The sequence below is a fragment of the Trichosurus vulpecula genome, chromosome 2 (assembly GCF_011100635.1).
Source record: "Trichosurus vulpecula isolate mTriVul1 chromosome 2, mTriVul1.pri, whole genome shotgun sequence".
In the NCBI taxonomy this organism is placed as follows: Eukaryota; Metazoa; Chordata; class Mammalia; order Diprotodontia; family Phalangeridae; genus Trichosurus; species Trichosurus vulpecula.
Window position 1 is genome coordinate 59,427,096 of NC_050574.1, and position 19,686 is coordinate 59,446,781.

A 19,686-nucleotide genomic window follows, 5' to 3' on the forward strand; every position below is an offset into this window, starting at 1 on the left:
GAGCTAGGCAAGATCTTAGAACACAGAAGAAACCTCAAAACATAGAATGTTAGAACACAGGGTGTCAGAGTTGAAAAGGATCTTGGAACAAAGAATGTTACAGAGGGAAAGGGCCTCAGAACATAAAATGTTAGACCATAAAATGTCAGAGCTAGAGAGAATCTTAGAGAATGTTAAGAGCATAGAATTTTAGAGTTGGATGGTTAATTCAGAGCTAGTCCAAATCGCTCACTTTATAGACAAGGAAGTTTCTGCTTATTCTCTATTTTTCAAATAGGTCTTAAACGCATGATGACACATGTATCTACACAATTTTTTTAAACTGGACCTGAGATTTCATTAGCACGGGGAAATCCCAGTGAGGAAAATGCCCATGCCAGCATAGATGGGTACCTGCTATGCAGCTTAGCTGCCTGGGGCACTGTGAGAGCATCAGTGACCCGTACAGGATCAAACAGCCAGTGTGCGTACAAGGGCCGACTTGAACCCATGTGTTCCTGAGCTCAGACCAGCTCACAACACTGTACTGTGTGCCAATAAAGTAAGGATGACTCATTACATGTTGTCTCCTCCATTAGATTGTAAGCTCCTTGAGGACATGGATGTCTTTTGCCTCTCTTTGTATCCCCAGTACTTAGCAGAGTGCCTGGCACATAGAAAGCACTCAATAAATCTTTATTAATTAATTGATTTAGCTGTTACCTGAAACCATCACCTTCAAAACTGCCAGGGAGTCGTCTCCTTTTCCTTTCTGTTTCCGCTCTATCCTTTCCTCCTTGAGGGATGGGGGGGAGTCTCAAGTAGTAAATGTCTGAAGGAGCCCCAGGAGGCTTTTAAAAGAACCATCCTTATGAAGGTCCCTTTCTCAAAGAGCTTGAGATGCTTGAGTTATAAGCCTCTTCATTGTATGAGTTTTCTTGTCTGAACTCAGTTTGAAGCCTGGTGACACAAAGTAATGACAAAAACAAGCCCGGATATAACTCTTTAAGGTTTTCAAAGAGCTTTAACATACATTATTTCATTTGATATTCACTGAAACCTTACGAGGAAGGCGCTGCTATCGCGTCCCCGCTTTACAGGTGAAGAACTGAAGCCCAGAGACATGAGGTTACTGGCCTGGGGCCGCACAGCTAGTCAATGTTGACTCCTGCTCAGAGCCCCATCCACTATAGCACCCAGCTGCTAAAGTAAGAGATATTCCAAGGGATGGGAATCTGGGGCCTAGATTAAAATGCTGGTGCTGTACCAGCAGAGTACCACAAGGGGGCGTCCAAACAGCTGCAATCCTACCACCTACCTGCCATTCTTCCACTGCGTCATTTGCGGATTGATTCTACCTCCCTTCATTATTTTCTCCCTAAACACTTGGTTCTCTGACATGCACACTCTGTCCCTGCCCCCTCATCCTCTATGATCTTTTACCACACAATGACCTGACCCTCGTACACACAGAATCCTCCTAAGCTTAACTCTTCTCTCAGTTGCAGGGTCTCGTGTTTCTGCCTGGACAGTCACCAGTGCTGACTGTCAGATCCTGGTCCAGTCTTTCTTCTTAATTATCCATCACAATACAATACTGGGAATATTCTAGCCTAAAATCGAGCCATTTTTCTCTTTCAGCTTTGAAAGTTGTCTCTGTGGGAAGATGTCCCTTGCAAAGTATGTTAAATTTGGGGGTGGGAGATAAGGGAAAGTGGTATAAAGCCCGGAGTGGTGGCCCATGCATGTAATCCCTGCAACTGAAGGGGGCTGAGATTGGTGGATCTCTTGACCTGGGGACTTCTGAGCAGCGGTAGGGCTAAAGCAAATTGGGTGTCTGCATTCATTCTGTCACCAATATGGTGAGCCTCCAGGAGTAGAGGCCACCAAGCTGTCTAAGGAGAGGGCCAGTCTTTGATCTGCTTGGTTATCCCAACCTGACTCAGTTCCCTACTCTTTAGACAATCTGGTGGGCCTCTGAACCAGGCCAGGTTGGAAAAATCAAGCAGATCAAAGCTTCCAAGACAATAAATATTGGCCTGTGAGTGGCCACTGAACTTCCAGCCCATAGATGGTAAGAACCAGTCACAATCAATAAAATGGATGAATGGAAGGAAGGAAGGGAGAGAGAGGGACAGAGGGAGGGAGAAATGGAAGGAGAGAGGGAAGGGAAGGGAAGGGAAGGGGAAGGGGAAGGGGAAGGGGAAGGGGAAGGGGAAGGGGAAGGGGAAGGGAAGGGGAGGGAAGGGAAGGAAAGGGGAGGGGAGGGAAGGGAAGGAAAGGGGAGGGCAGGGGAGGGGAGGGCAGGGCAGGGGAGGGGAGGTCAGGGGAGGGGAGGGGAGGGAGGGGAGGGGAGAGGAAGGGGAGGGAGGGGAGGGGAAGGGAGGGAAAGAGATGAACTCTCCTGGAAGAATTGTTCTTGCTCCTGGGTGACTGGCTGCCACTGGGACATTAGCTTTTATGTGGTCTTTTAAAACAGAGGTGTCAGATGGGTAGAGAGTGCAGACCACACTCCCAAGTGTGGCCCAAACTGGATTTAAATTTAGGTGGGAAAGATTTATCAAAATAAATAAAATACAATAAAATTTAGATGACGTTAATAGGTAGTTTTCTAAGTTAATATGTAGCCTGCAGGGATCCTCATGTACCCAGTAGCCTCCATTTCTACTTGACACGACCGTTTTAAAGCAGTTAATTATCTTTGTGATCAGTGAAGTTCTGAGTACCACATTTTAGAAAGGACATTGATGTCCCATTAGATTGGGAGCCCTTGAGATCAGGGAATGTCTTTTTGTACTCTCAGCCCCTTAGCACAGTGCCTGGCACATAGTAGGTGCTTAATAAATGCTTATTGACTGACTGACATAGCATAGGTAAAAAAAAATTTTTTTAAAAAGAGACTGGGTTTGAATTTGAGTTTGAATTACAGCTCTGCCACTTACTATGTGTTTGACCTTGCGTAAATCACTTCATCTCAATTTCTTCAACCATAAAATATCAGAATTAAACTTTTGTTCAATCATTTCTCAGTTGTTTCTAACTCTTCACAATCCCAGTTTGGAGTTTGCTTGGCAAAGATACTGAAGTGGCTTGCTATTTTCTTCTTCAGTTCACTTTACAGTTGAGGAAACTGAGACAAACAGGGTTAAGTGACTTGCTCAGGGTCATAAAGCCAGATGTGAACTCAAGTCTTCCTCACTCGAGGCCTGGCACTCAATCCACTGCCCCACCTAGGTCCTTAGTTAGACTAGATGACCTCTAAGGTCCCTTTCAGCTCTCACTCTATGATGCTACACCACAAGAGCTAATCAACTTCACAAGTATTAGAAAGGGAATATAGACAATAGTTGTTCTGAAAAAGATCTAGAAGTCTTAGTGGATTGGAAACTCAATATGAAGCAGCAGTGTGGTGTGACATCCAAAAATGTTAATGGGCTACATTAAAAGGGCCAGAGCCTCCAGGAATGGGGAGACAATAGCCCCACCATATTCTGCCCTCATCAGACCTCATCTGGAGTATTATGTTTAGTTGTCAGTGCTCCAGAGGAGAGCAACCAGGATGATGGAAAGCCTTAAGTCCATGTCATGTGAGGAGGACTGATTGAAGGAACTGGGCCTAGAGAGGAGAACACTAGGGGTGGGGATGGGGCTGGAGGTGGGCTTGTAGATCAAAGCTGACTTCAGGTGTCTGAAGAGTTGTCATGAGGAGGAAACCTTTTGTTTGGCCAAGAAAGCAGAACCAGGAGCAAGTTGGAAAGAAGCCCATTAAGACAGGTTTTATACCACCAGGTGGATGGAATGCCTTGGAAAGGTGTGGGCTCCCCATCTGGGAGGTCTTCAAGCACAGGTTGGATCACCCTTGCCCAGTATATTACAGCGGAGATTTTTTTCATATCTGAATTAGAATCAGTACCTGCTGAGGTCCCTTCCAATGCAGAAAGGAATTCCTATAAGCCTGTGATTCTGTTTATATTAGTTCTGTTGATCCCTGGATGTCAGCACCAGGAGAAATGGGTGGAAGCCTCAGAGAGACAAACTGAGCCTTAAAGTGACCTAACCAAAATTAAAATGGGCTTTCTTGGAAGGGACTGAACTCTCCCTCATTAAAGGTCTCCAAACAAGTTCTTAGATGACTGCTGAAAGGAAAATTCTTTGTTTGGGCTTTTCTCCTGATTAATGAGGCAAAACTCAGGGGAGCGGGGAATAATTCAAAGGACTTTATTAAAAAAAACACCAAGACAGAAACAAAGCATTGGCGGACTGATCACTGAGGATCGGCCCCAGGAATTTAAACAGACAGCTTTTAAAGACAATTTTTCATAATCAAAGAAAGACTATTCCGATAAGCAAACATCGTAAAGGGGATGGGCCATCACATCTCTGCTGCACCCTGATTGCTCCATCTCAAGGCTACGTGCTGCTTAGCAGGCAATACCAACTGGATGGGCTAGTGCTATCTCGAAGACAGATCACAATCCAGGTACATACAGATTTCTAAGCCAGTTTCTAAAAGGGGATCAAGGGCAATGCAGCTGCTCTTTCCTCATGAAGCTTGACACACTGCAATCCCACTGAGAAGGCTGTCACTGTACCTGTAAAGGGGGGTGGGAAATCATAGGTTCATTTGAATTCACTTGGCAGTAGGAGCTAAATTCTATATAATAATTCAATATGACCACATGATCGTATATTTCAAGTCAACTACCATTTATTAAGTGCCTACTATGTGCCAGGCACTGTGCTTAGCACAGGGGATACAAAGGAAGGTTAAAAAAGAAAAAAAATCCCCTGCCCTCCCAGAGTTCACAGTCTAATGGGGAGACTACATGCAAACAACTGTGTATGAACAAGCTGTGAATTTAGGGAGGCAGCCATAGGGACCTGGAGAGCCAGAGACTCAGTATCACCCATCAGGGTTAGAGATGGGCAAGTTTTAGAATATACTGCCCCCAGCGGCTATGGCGCCGAAATGGCCAGAGATGGCCAAATGCCAGAGAGAGTGAAAAGAAAAACACGGGCTAGGTAGAAGAGTAAAGAACAGCTCCGTTTATTTAACTGAGGGACAGGGCTTATATACCTTTTAGACAAGCAGAATCAACAAATCCACATGCGAGGCATTTGCATAACGCATGACTTCCTCTGCTTTTGTTCCCCTTTTGCCATAAACAATATTGTGTTAATAGCCCACGGGTGGGTTTTTGAGAGAGCAATGTGTACTGAGGAGGTTTGAAGAGCCTTCATCCTGAGCAGCACATGCATGTCAAGGGAGGGATGGAGAGCCCACATTCCGCATTACCAGCCCAAGGGCAAGAACGGGCCTCTGGCCTGTATCTTATCCCAGAATGGACTTTCTCAGAGCTGGCTCTCTACAATATGCCAAGAGAAGAAAGATTAGCCGATGTTTGCCTAGGGCTTTAAAGTCTGCAGACTGAGTTCCACCCATCATTTCATCTGATCCTCACCTTAAACTTGTGAGGCAAGCATTGTAATCTTCATTCTACAGTTGTGGAAACTGAGGCTCAGACAGGTTATTGGACCTGCCCCAGGTCATAGAGCTAAGTAAATGTCAGATGCAAGACTTGAACCCAGGACTCCCTGGATGGATCCAAGTCCAGTACTTGGCCCACCAGGCCACCCCTGACTCCCAGACTAAAGGCCATCCATCTCCCCACTGCCTCTCATCAGTTCTGGGCAGTAACTGAGCTCCTAAGAAGCTGTTGGTGTCAGAAAGGCAGGTTCCTGGTGGAGGGGTAGAGAGCAGATGTCTTAGTTGGGGGCTAGAGTCTCCATATACATTGAGCTTGTTTAAAAAAAAAAGACATTGGGCTCTTTCACAGGGTATCACCAACGAGATGGAAGGCCAAGGTCTATTTTTACTTTTCTTATCAACATTCCTCTATTGACTCCTCTGCTGTCTGCTTGAGTCATTTCTCAGAAACCAGATTTTGAATCTAACTCTCTTTGAATGGAGAAGAATTCCAGGGAGAGTCTTGAATTAATCTTGTCCTAACTGATAAGTGCCATCTATTCCCAGTGGTCCAAGCCCATCATTCTGTAATGCATCACACAGCTGCTGATGCCTGATCGACTGCTGTCCAGGGGCAACTTAGGTCTTGAATTCTCTAATAGGCTTAAAAGCTATAGAACTTTGTTCTCTTCAGAGGATCAGATTGACAGGTATAAAGACAGATGCTGTACTGAGACTGCTTACCAAAAGAAAGCCGGCAAAGACTTTTAACAGCCCATGCTGCCATGAAATCTTACTTCACAGAGGCAAGTTTAAAATCTGGGGCCCAAGTAGAAAGGGAAGTCTTGCCTTTTGGGGTGGGATTGAGGGGGAGAATACTCCTGAATGCAAGGAAAGACTATTTGGAAAGGACTCAAACAGAGAGGAAACAGTACGGGCACAAACAAAATCAATGCAATTAAAATTAGAAGAGAAACAGTCAACTGGGAAAAAAATCTTTGAGGCAAATTTCTCTGATAAAGATCTGATAGGCAAAATACATCAGAAATGAATACAAATATACAAGAACAAGGGTCGTTGCCAATTAGAAAAATATACAAAGGCAATTTTCAAAAGAAGAAAAGCAAACTATTGATGACCAGTTTAAAAAATGCACCATGCCTAAATAAATCATTGAAGTGAAAATTAAAGCAATTCTCAGGTTCTACCTCACACCTATCAGATTGAGAAAGATGACAAAAGGGAAAAATGGAGATTGTTGGGGGGAGGGGGGAGCTATGGGAGGATAGATGCTATCAGTGAAGCACTAATTTGGTCTAGCCATTATGGAAAGTAATTTGGAACTATTCCCCAAAGAGTTATTATGCTATGTATGTTCTTTGACCCATGATACCACCATTAAGCATATACCTCAAAGAAGTCAAAGACAGGGAAAGGACCTATGCATTAAAAAAAATTGTAGCAGAACTTTTTATTACATCAAGAATGAGAAACAAAGTAGATGTTCACTACTTGGGGAACAGCTGAACAAATTAGAGGAGTTCTCGCACCATAAATTTGGTTTCCAATAATAATAACAGCTGCCTGCTGGGTGGTGCAATGAATAGAGAGCTGGTCCCAGAGTCAGGAAGACCTGAATTTGAATGTGACCTCAGCTTACTGTCTATGTGACCCTGGGCGAGTCACTTTGCTCTGTCTGCCTCAGTTTCCCCATCTGTAAAATGATCAGAAAAAGGAAATGGCAAACCCCTCCAGTATCTTTGCCAAGAAAATCCTAAATGAAGTAATGAAGAGTCAGACATGACTGAAATGACTACCAGCAATAAGAAAAACAGTATTTTAAAAGCGCTTTAAAATGTATTTAAAATTTTTCCATATGGGATCTTATTTGACACTCCCAACAACCCTGTGAGATAGGGGCTATTATTATCTCCACTTTTTGCAGTAGAGGAAACTAAGGCCAAGAGAGAGGTTAAAAGACTTGCCCAGGGTCACACAACTAATACGTGTCTGAGGCAAGATTTGAACTCAAGTCTTCTTGATTCCAGACAACTAGAAAATCCATCCAACAAAGACAAGCTGGGAGTATTCATTCACTGGAAAGTTTCAAGCTGACCAGCACTGACTAAATATACCCATTCCCAAAGAAAAGTAGAAGCAAGGACCAGTTGAATTCACCATACATTTTTCTCCAAAATCAGATAGAAAATGGAGGAGCATGAATGGCATCGCTTCCTCCGCCAGCTAGTTCTCTTGAATAAGAAGTAACAAGCCTGGAGGAACTAGGTTTGATCCAATCTGTCTGACCCAACAAGTATTTATTATTGGTGCACAGAGGCGATCTAGTGGATTCCAGAAAATGTAAAGTCAAACCGCAGCTCTGCCCACTATTACCTGTGTAACTGTGCTCACTCAAAAGCTCTGGGCCTCAGTTTCTTCATCTGTAAAAGGGGGTCGGGCTAGATCACCTCTTCCAGCTCCAGATTTATGGTGCTATGAGAAGCTTCCTGTATGTTCAGAGCTATCCACTGGGGAGTGGGTCGTCTGGGGGAGTAGCAGGGTCCCCTTGACTAGTGGTCTTCAGGTAGTGAATGTCCACTTGTCCAAGACAGTGTAGAGGCAGAACTAAGCGACTTCCAAGGTCCCTTCCACCTCAGAGACTCTGTGATTCTACAAAAGCTTCTTTGAATTGTTCACCCTCCAGAAAACCGTCTACCACAAGGCATCTGGCCGAGGCCTCAGTGGAGGATGGGGTCATCCGGCAGGGAGGCACCACGTCTTCACCAGGGCGTTTTGCTGGTACAGGTGCAGGCTCTTCAAGCATTAGCATGAAGACAGCTTTCTGGGATGTGAAAGCCCGATTGTACACGGTGCTTCCAACATTAGAAGGCAAAAAGGGGCCGAGAAGTCCAGAGCATAATACGTAGTTTAGAAGCTCAACATGACCGAGCAAAAAGAGAGATGGGTCTGGAGTTAGGAGAGATCCTGCTCCCGACATTTAGTAGCTGTGTGCTCACGGATGGGCAAGGCACATAATCCCTCTGAGCCTCAGCTTGGGGTCAGGAAGACCTGAGTTCAAATCCAGGCAATTACTAGCTGGGTACCCCTGGGTAAGTCACTTAATCTCTATCTGCCTCAAACCACTACAGTATCCTTCCAGAGAAAACCCCAAATGGGGTCACGAAGAGTCAGGCACAACTGGAAAATAGCTGAACGATAATGTTTGGAACTGTTACATAGCAGGGACATAGCAGGGTGGATCAGTACCATCATTTGTACGTTCTCTGCCTATTCAAACACGTGTTTTATGTATACATACACACATATACATATATATGGAGAGAGAGGTATAGACATCTATGTACATGTATGCGTGTGTTACCTCTCCCCTCAGGAGGAGGGTGATTTAATTGGTGATATGGAAATCCCCTGTACAAATGCACACCAGCAACTCCTCTATCACTTACACAGTTGCTTAGGGCCCTAAGATGTTAATCAACTTGTTCTTGGTTACAAGGTTCCAACCCAATATTTTAACTCACATCTTTTTTATTACATCGCCAGACTTCTATTCACTACACTATGCTACATTTCACGTATGTGTGTGCATGTATGTGTAAATATATTTACATCTCTTTTACACATATACCGTACTTGGTTGTATTTTCCTATACTAAAAGGAACAAATCTAAAATTTATTATCTAAGTGAAATCCATTCTTTTAAGTTAAGTTTGTTGTATGAGTAAAATGAATATAAAGGCAGTGGAGCCATCTTTTATCATTTATTTTAAAATGGAAAGTACAGAATAATTCAATTTTTGTCAGCCTTGTATCAAAATCGCTTTGTGCTTTCTTTTTGTGTGTTGTATACATCAATACAGATATAATGATGTGACTATTGAGTACAATAACAATTTTTAGTTTATATACTACTTTAGCAAAACCCTCATGTGCCAAATAAAATTCTTAAAAGAAAAAAAATCTGCCTGCCTCAGTTTCCTCATCTGTAAAATGTGGATAATAACAGCACCTCCCTCCCAGGGTCGCTGTGAGGATCAAATGGGACAGTAACTATAAAGGGCTTGGCACAGAGCCTGGCACACAGGAAGCACTCTGTAAGTGTTGGCTGTTATTATTGCTACGATTATTATGATACAGATGCCAAAGGGAGGACCGCAGTCTTCCACATACTCCACCTTGGTAACTTTTCCAAAGCTGCTGGTCCCAAGAAAGTAAGATTTAGATCATAAGAGAATGTATTTAGAGGCGGAAGGGATCTTGGAGGTCAATGAGTCCAATACAGATGAGGCCACCGAGGCACAGAAAGGTTAAGTGACTTGCCCAGGGTCACACGGCTAGTGAGCATCCAAGACAGCCTCTGAACCTAGGTTTTTCTGACTTCAAGTTCAGCCAGCTACTCTACCCACTGGACCAAAAAAGGATTGTGAGGGGTAGCTAGGTGGCGCAGTGAATAGAGCACCGGCCCTGGAGTCAGGAGGACCTGAGGTCAAATCCAACCTCAGATACTTGACACGCTTACTAGCTGTGTGACCTTGGACAGGTCACTTAATCCCAATTGCCCTGCTTTCCTCCCCTCCAAAAAAAAAAAAGCGTTGTGAACAAAGTCTCAAATCATCTGTAAAATAAATAATGGCTAACATTTAGGTAGTGATGTAAGGTTTGCAAAGGTTATCTCATTTAATTCTCAAAAAAACCCTTTGAAGGAGGTGGCATTATTATACCCATTTTATGGAGGAGGAAATCAAGGCTGAGAGAGGTTTAGGGGCTTACCCAGGGTCATACAGCTAGGCAGTGATTGAGGCAGGGATTGAACTCAGGTCTTCCTGACTCCAAGTCAAGGGTTCTTACCCATTTGCCACTATGATGATGATGCTGTTGCTGCTGCTGCTGGAGGAGGAAAAGGAGAAGGAGAGGAAGGAGAAGGAGGAGGAGGAGGGAGAGAGAAGGAATGAGAGAAAAAAGAGAGTGGGAAAGAGAGGAGAGAGAGGGAAGAAGAAGAGGAAGAGGAAGAAGAAGAAGAAGAAGAAGAAGAAGAAGAAGAAGAAGAAGAAGAAGAAGAAGAAGAAGACTAGGAGGAGGAGGAGGAGGAGTAGGAGGAGGAGGAGGAGGATGAGGAGGAGGAGGAGGAGGAGGAGGAGGAGGAGGAGGAGGAGGAGGAGGAGGAGGAGGAGGAAGAAGAAGAAGAGGAAGAGGAAGAAGAAGAAGAAGAGAAGGAGGAGGAGGAGAAGGAAAGAGAGAAAAGAGAGTGGAGAGAGAAAGAGAGGAAAGAAAAAGAAAAAAACAAGCACTTTTAGCTGGAAATGATCTGATTAAACTAATTTAGGGTAAGGTGTGAATTGCTGATAATTTAATGTGTTAACTCTTCCGAGATGTTGGCACTGTTTTTTCCCTTCTTGTGCTAATCGATCTGAGTTTGTGTTTAGAAGGATTCTCTTGAGGATTAAATGTATGTAAAACACTTTGCATGTTTATCCTGAGGAGAAAAGTGGGAATACTGGGAAAACAGTTCTTAAACACCAGGTCCTTGTAGCCAGTAGATGAGCCAGTATTGTATAAAGTGGTTAAAATGCTAGACTTGGAGCTAGGAAGTGCAGGGGTTCAAATCTGACCTCTGACACTCTCTGTCAGGGTGATAATGGGGAAGTCATTTAACTTGTCTCAACCTCAGTTTTCTCACCTATAAAAAGGGAATAATAACACCTGTCACGCCTACCTGATACAGTTGACGTGACGCTTAATGAGATAATACATATAAGGTGCTTTGCAAATTTTAAATAGTTACATAAATGCTAATTATTATGTTATCAATATTATCTCAATAATCATATAATTAAGAAAGAAAGCACATTCAAGATTCCAAAAACCTCTTGAATCTATCAGTCTTCATTCCTACTGCCAAAACTCCTAGTTCTGACCCTTAACATTTCCTAGCAACAATGGGTGAGCCATTTAAATTTTCTAATAATGCTAAGGCTTCCCTATTTGCAAAATGAGAATATTGATCATACTTCCAGGCAGCTAGGTGAAGCAGTGGATAGAGTACTGGCCTTGGGGACAGGAGAACCTGAGTTCAGATTCAACCTCAGACACTTAACACTTACTAGCTGTGTGACCCTGGGCAAGTCACTTAATCCTGAGTGCCTTGCCAAAAAAAAAAAATTATGCCACACCTCAGGTCAAGTCAACTAGCATTTACTAAGCTTCTATCGTACACCAGGCTCTGTGCTAAGCTCTAGGGATACAAAGAAAGGCAAAGACTGTCCGGCTCTCAAGAAGTTCACAATCTAATGGAGACAACATGCAAACAACTGTGTACAAACAAACTATAGGCAGGATAAGCTGGAGGTGATCAACAGAGGGAAGGCACTAGCGTTAAGGGGGACCAGGAAAGGTTTCTTGCAGAAGATGGGATTGAAGCTGGAAGCCAGGGAAGCCAGGAGGTCAAGGCAGAGGGACAGAATTCCAAGCAGGCAGGCAGCCCTGAACATGCGTGGAGTTGAGTGATGTATGTGAGGAAGAGGAAGGAGACTGATGCCTTTGGATTGCAGGGTCCATAGAGAAGACTCAGTTGTAAGAAGAATAGAAAGATAGGAAGCATCTGGGTTATAAAGAGCTTGAAAAACCAAACAGAAGCTTTTATGTTTGATCCTGGAGATGATAGGGAGCCATTGGAATATACTGAATGGGAGTGACGGAGAGCTATGACATGGGCGGACCCAAACTCTAAGAAGATCAATTTGACATCCTAGAAAAGGATGGATTGGAATGGGGAGATCCCTTGAGAAGTCCCAGGACTGTTGGGAAGAAACCAAGTGTGACCCCTGCCCAGAGATCATGGGCATGGGATGCTCTCCTTATTGAGGGAAATGAGCCTCTTGTCCTGCGTGAGGGGCCAGGTGGAGGTGGGCAAGAGCAGAGGAGACACCAACTGTCTTAAGCCTTCTTGGGGACTCTCCAAGCATTGAGTTCCTTCAGGCATTGCTGGCTTATAGCTTCCAGAGGAAAGGCAGAAGAGGCCAACTCCACTTCAAGTCACTGACTCTGGGAAAACAAGAAAGAAGCCAACCATTTCCATCATGTTCCCATCCCCAGCCTTCTGCATTAGAGCTTTGGGGAGTTTTCCCTTGGGTGAAATCCAAGACTCTTTCTCTTGGTTGAGCTGAGTTATGTCACTCCCAATGAGAGAGTTACTTCATTCCGTATTGTCTGGTGTATATTCTCCTACGGATTACCTTCTCTGATTTCTTTTTTGCTATCAACTTAGATTAATGGTTTTCTTTGCTATTCTCTATACATGTTCATTGTAAAACTGGTATTTGGTGGGGGAAGGGTCAAGCCTTGGATAGATAGCTTAGGGTCTCCTTCCCCCCAATAATAGAAATCAGAAGCCAGTCCAAACCTGATCATATTCCCTAGACAAATAATATTTAAGGGAGCAGACGGATATATTTCTAACTTGGTATCCCCATCTCCAGCCTCCAGTCCCAACTCCCTCCCTCCTCTCCTGTGGGGGAGTAAAATAAAAGTCTCCCTTAGGGAAAGGTAGGGGAAGAAGAAGCTGCTCGGTCTCTACTCCACCTCCCTTGGAGCCACACAAGGACACCCCACACTAGGGGACAAATTCTCACATCACCTGAGGCCTTGAAATATGACAGGTGAGTCTCATTCCGTTAGCACCTTGTAAAGGCACTATCTGAGTCTGAACCTTTGTTAGTGCTGAGGACAACACCATTTCCCCCTGGATAGCTGCACTAGCCTCTTAAGTGGCATTACTCCTTCCTTCCTGTATGTGCACATACCTATCTCCAGTCATCCTGATATATATCTGGCCACTGCACCCAGATGACTTCAGAGGGGAAAGTGAGGTTGGTGACTTTGCACAGCCCTGCCTCACTTAAATCCAATTCACTTGCAAGTCATGGCATCACCTTCCTGATTTCATGGTCCTCTTTGAGAATGAAGGACAAACAACATAACTATGACAGATAAAGCTTCACATTACTTTCCTGCATAAAAACATACATTTTTATTAGCCTCAAATCTCAACATTTTTGCTTGGAAATCTAAGGCCTTACTTAATAGTCCTTTCCCTTCCCCCCCCCCCGCTTTAAATCCCCACCAATCTTATTTCTTTTATCATCTGGTAAGTCTAGGTGGTGTAATGGATAGAAGGCCCGGTCTGGAGTTGGGAAAACTCATTTTCCTGAGTTCAGATCCAGCCTCAGAAACTAGCTGTGTGACCCTGGGCAAGTCACTTAACCCCGTTTGCCTCAGTTTCCTCATCTACAAAATGAATTGGAGAAGGAAACTGCAAACCTCTCCAGTATCTCTGCCAAGAAAACCCCAAATGGAGTCACCAGGAGTTGGACATAACTGAAAAACAACTAAACAAAACATAGTATTGATTAGAAAACTCTTCTTATAGCAGAAAAAAACCCAGACTGTCATTTTATGCGGCAGCCTAGTTAAACAGAAGTCAAAGTGATCTATGTGGTTGAGAATTGTGTTGAGGTAAGAGAGAGGTTTCAAGTTAAGAGCGAAGTCAGGGGAGCTCGGGTAAGACGTTGACACGGATGATTTTCTGAACCACTTTGCAACGTGAGTCTCAGAATCTGGCACTCAGTAGAAATGGCTTCAGTGCCTCCCAGTTGCTCACTGAGGATTTCAAACTACTTCGGCATTCAAGAACACACAATCTGCCATCCCCCTTCCTAACCAGCCTGATCTTATATTTGTCCCTTCCAGACACCCTACATTTCTGCCAACCCCCGGGGCTGATGATCTCTAAGCCATAGCTGATCTTAATCTAAGCACCTGGAATGAGCTCTCTCTCCTGAGAGGGAACTTAAAAGGCCCTTAGGAATCATGCAGTCCAACACACTCATTTTACAGATGAGTAAACTGGGGCTTGGGAGGGAGATGCCTTGCAGGAGGTCACACAATTAGAAAGGACTTGAATTGGGATTTCAAATTAGGTTGTGAGAATCTTCCCACCACACTAGGATGTCCTCTTCTTCACCTGTTAAATGACTATTTGTCCTTTATCAATCAACAAATATTTATTAAGTGTCCATTATGTGGTAGGCACTATGCTAAATGCTAAAACATATGCCAATGCAAAGATACAAGTTGAATATCCTCTCCAGGAGCAGGGAGGCAGGGTGGGCATAGGGCTGGGCACACACTCTAGCTCAGGGGTGGCCTGAGGATACATGTGGTAGAACACCCTGCCCATCTTACCAGAAGGGACCAGATAAATCCAACTTGACAGGAAATGTTCAAGCCCAACCCCTTGCTACACATTCTATAGGAGAAACAACTTTGTACATAGAAACACATAAACAGAATAAATACAAAGTCATTTTGGGATAGAGGCAGAGGTGTTCTAGTAAATGTTTAACAGCCTGCTTTCTCCAGGGGGTGGGGGTGGAATGTATACTGGACACACTTTGGGGTTCAATCTGCCATGTTAACAGATTCTTCCTGGCCAGAGATAGTGAAGTATGAAATTCACGCCATAAATATTACCCACCCTTGCTGCATATTTGGAGAATATAAGTACCAATATGCCTGGGGAACTTGGATGTATTGACTTGTTATCTCTGGGAAGAGATAGTAAAACTTCGTATCTTACTGATGATTGTGCATTTCACCAGGTATGCACAAGTATATCCAACAAGAAACCAGAAAGCAAAATGTTGTAGGGAAATTTTTCTCCAGTTTATGGATTTCTTGGACTAAAAGGAAAATTGGAAGTGTCAACGATTTACCAAAGGTTTGGTCCCAAAAAAACCAACAGCATCTGTTTCCCCATTAACCAAAGGTTTGTCTTAAGAACAAACAGAATGGGGTTCCCCCTTTACCAAAGGTTTGTTCAAGAACAAACAGAATGGGGTTCACCTTACCAAAGGTTTGAACAAGGAACAAAAAAATTAAGTTGTACATGTGCTATAACATGCTTATTTATTCTCATTAAGCCAGAGAATCATGCATGATAGAGTCAGAAAATAATTCTGAACTTAGAGATAAACCAGCTTAAGGAGACCCTTTATTCACTTAGAGCATCTCAAGTCAGAATGTCTGTGTTGACCTGAAATTATAGTCTCCATATGTGTTTAACCATAATGTGAGAAAGGAATTCCTTAATGGGATAGGTTGTAAATTCAGTAAGATAAGAGAATGTCAAGGAGTCAATTGAAATTATAGATCCAGGATGTCTGTGTTTCTTTCATCTTTAACATGACTCTCTCTCTCTCTCTCTCTCTCTCTCTCTCTCTCTCTCTTGTTCTTTACATATATACATATACACACATATACTATATATATATATATATATATATATATAATATATATATATATATATCATTGTATAGCATAGCATAGCATGTGTCCATAAAAATACCAAGAAAAGTTTCATTATTCAATATGACTTCCGGTTGAAGACTCCTTGTCCTTGGTAGTCATAAACAGAAGAATATTCCTGGTCAGCTTCATCTGGCCTTGTAGTTGCTGACACAGGAAAAGGCATTTCAGGTTCACTCGGAGAGCAGAGCAAAGCATGTCTGTCATGCCAGAGCACACAAAGCATTGTGGTAGGTTGAGCTCAGAGTGGGCCAAAATGTCTTTTTCCTGATTGGCCAATCCAGGCTTTAGACCTTTCTCAGGTGATGGGGAGCTCAAAAATGGTTCACAGAAGCGAGCTACTCAAGGAAAATCTAGCATCCACAGATATCAAAAAAGTCTAGAACTATTCCTTGCCATCCAGCAAAGAAACCCACAGCCTGAACATTTCTATCACACACTGATGAATATGATGGGCAGCCTGAGACTGGAATAAAAAGCTCAGTAGAGTTAATATCTGTTATTTCTGATATATGCATACAATTCCAGCAGGAATGATGCTACAGGCTTTACACAGTGTTAGTGATCGTGTTTGGGCAAGAATCACAGCTGCTGTTGACTTGCATTTTGGACCTTTGGATGAAGGAAGTGATTATACTCACACTCACACTCAATGCATCTCTCATTTGAGAGAAGAGCTGAGAGAAACCTTTTGTTTGCACTCTGAGGTGGAAAGCACATGCCTGGCAGCAGCCTCACTAAACTCCACATGGGTCCCCTGTGTATGCTCCCAGGACTGGGCTTTCATTGAAATGATGCGTTTTATGTGCTTCAGTTATTTCCCGTGACTAAATTGAAAACCCTTTGAAGGCAGAGTTCTGTCTTATTTCTATCTTTGCACTCCTCTAGTACGGAGCACACTACTCACACCCTCTTTTTTTTTCCTTCATGTCTTCTTGATCCAGAACCATAAGATTTAGACTCAGTTGCGTGAAGGCGATCCTGCAAGGAACTAAGCAGATACTTTGGATTGTTTGATTAAGGAAATAGCAGTTACCAATGTCTGAATAGCACTCCCATAATCACCAGCACTGGCACCAGACACAGCTCTTGAAATGGCCCTGCTCAAACTCGCCCTGCTTTTATTCATGATTTCTTCAAACTCTGGTCACTTAACTGTGTTCTTGCAACATCCATTTCTCTTTCAGGGGGCCCATAGTCACCTCTATTATATGGGGGAGGTCAGCTATATGGGTCGGTGGGTGGTGGACCCCGGCTGTCTGATGTTGGCGTGCTGCTGTTGGCTGGTGGGGGAAAGAGCTGGGTTCACGTGTGGAGCTGGGGGGGGGCACCTGGAGGTGGTCCAGGAAGATACGGAGGAGGAGCAAGTGTGAAGGGTGGCCCCAGAGGGCCAGGTGGGTGAGGTAGAAAAGGGCCTAGAGGCAGACGTGGTCCTTTCTGAGGAGGAAGTGGATCCAATGGAGGCTGCTCAAAAGGCTGTCCTGGAAAAAGAACTTGTTGTGGAGGGTGATCACCTTGATTAGGAGGCCCAGCTAATGGAGGAGCAAGAACCTGACCAGGAGGTAGAGGGCCTAGGGGCCGGGAGGGCCTGGAGGACCTAAGGGTGGATGTGGTGGATTTTGTCCAGCTTTTAGACCCAAAATGGGTATTTCCTCTATGCTGTGCCCCATATGCCATGGAATCCTAGTTTCCAGGAACAAAGACCGAGTTCCTTTAACAAGATGCTTGATCAAATTTCCTGGGAAAGGTCGGGGTGGCCCTCCTGGTCCAGCTGGTCCAGGAAATCTGTCCCCATCTGGAACAGCCCCTGGAAAACAGCCCGGTCCTCTACCACCTTGTGGAAAGGCTGCACGTGGACTGCCTCCTGGAGGCCCAGGTTTACCTTCCCCAGACATTTGTCCCGATTGTGTAGTTTTCCTGAATTGCATTTCAAATTGACCCAGGAACTGCTTATTACAAGGAGTCACAACAGGATTCTGACCGTGTAGTTCTCTTTTAGGCAACAGATCCATTAACTTTTTTGAGGATGCTTCTGCTCCAACACCAACAAGGGCAAACGCCTTTGACTGGACATCAGCACAGTTTTCAAAAAACTTAATCTCCAAAATATCATTTACTCCCAAAGAACGGACAGCTTCAGTTAAATCTTCATCAGTTGTCCACCATTTAAGATTACCAGTGTACAATGCAATTGTCTTTCCAGCATATGTATAGACAACATCTGATGCTTTACCTACATCACCACCAACAGATGGTAGGAGAGCATCCATGTAATCAACCCTCTGGGGCATCTCTATTATTTGTAGATGAAGAGATGACGTCATCATACAAATCTATCTGATCATGCCCACCATATTCAGCTCCCTTCATTTTTAGATCATAAGGGGTTGAGGGCACTTTAAACTCTCTTGCAATCTGGCTCTTAACAGCAAGTACAATTATTATTATTCAAAAGAAGTTGTGTCCTCATCCTCCTCTGGAGAAGGTATAACTACAACACAGGGTACAAAAAGCTTTTCCAGGACCCCGCCAAGCTAGCTAGTGATGCTCTCCAATGAACTGCCTTTATCTTGTCTGCACAGAGGTGTTTGCATGTTGGCTCTTCCTTAGATGGTAAACTCCTTGAGGGCAGGGGCTGGTCTTCAGCCCCCTTTTGGGGTATTTCCTTCAATAAGCATTTATGAAGCCAGGCACTAGCCAGGAGCTCCCAGCCTAAGCAGAGACAGACCCTGAGCAAACCCTAGGCAGCCCCCCCAGGTGGGTGCTTCCTTCCTAGGGGCATCCTCCCAGCTCCCTGTACCAACAGCAAGGATAGATGTTTTGCAAAAACTACTTACACCCTCTTAATAAATTTTAATTGATGATGCTGAGTGAGGGGAGCAGAACCAGGAGATCATTATACATGATTACAGACACACAGTATCTGTAAGGACTAACTTTGATAGACTTTGTTCCTCTCACCAATGCAAGGTTCAAAGACAGCTCTAAAGGACTCATGACAGAAAAAGCTATGCACATCCAGAGAAAGAATTATGGAGTCTGAATGCAGATTGAGGCCAACTATTTGCTCTCTCTTTTTTTCCCTTCTTTTTGGTCTTGTTTCTTCTTTCTCACGATTCATTCCATTGGTTACAATTCTTTACAACCAGACTATCATGTAAATAAGTTCAATGTGAAGGTGTATGTAGAACCTACATTGGATCACATGCCGTCTTGTGGGGGAGGGAAGGAGAGAAAATTTGGAACTCAAAAACTTGTGGACCTGAGTGTTGTAAACTAAAAATACAAAATAAATTTATTTTGAAAAAGAAAAAAGTTTTAGTTGAACAAAATTAATTTTAAAATAACTTTGGCGATCAATGAGGCTAGACTAAATCAAGGAAGCGTGAAATTGGGGAAAGAGCCCTGGATTTGAGTTCAGGAAGACATAGGTTCAAATCTTCCTTCTGTATTCACTAGGAAACCATATCCAAATCAACTCCCTTCTTAGAGACTCAGTGTGAGGGAGCTCATCTAGATAAACTTTAAGGACCTTTCCAACTCTTCTATGTTCTATATGCCTTCTAGCTCTGACATTTTGATTCTTGAGTCTCTTTCAGCTCTAACATTCCATGTTGGTGAGCGCCTCAGTGGCCCCCTATGTCTAGGGTGGTTCCACATCACTTCACACTCCCTGCCCAGAGAGATGTTCTCTCCAGCTACCTGTACCCTCTGCACATCCCAATCTTTCCAGTTCTGGAACCGTAACCAATTTGATGCTGCCTTTGCTACTGGAAAAGATGTTAAGTCCACTCTGTTATGGATCCACTCATCTTCCCTGTAACATTTTGAACCAAAATACTGTCTCCCTGTCTAT

General features: G+C 43.7%; 1 pseudogene; it reads right to left on the minus strand.

The window, feature by feature from the left end:
- Positions 1 to 8,099: 8,099 nt before the first annotated feature.
- Positions 8,100 to 18,200, minus strand: LOC118836449 (annotated as a pseudogene).
- Between the last annotated feature and the right edge of the window lie 1,486 nt (positions 18,201 to 19,686).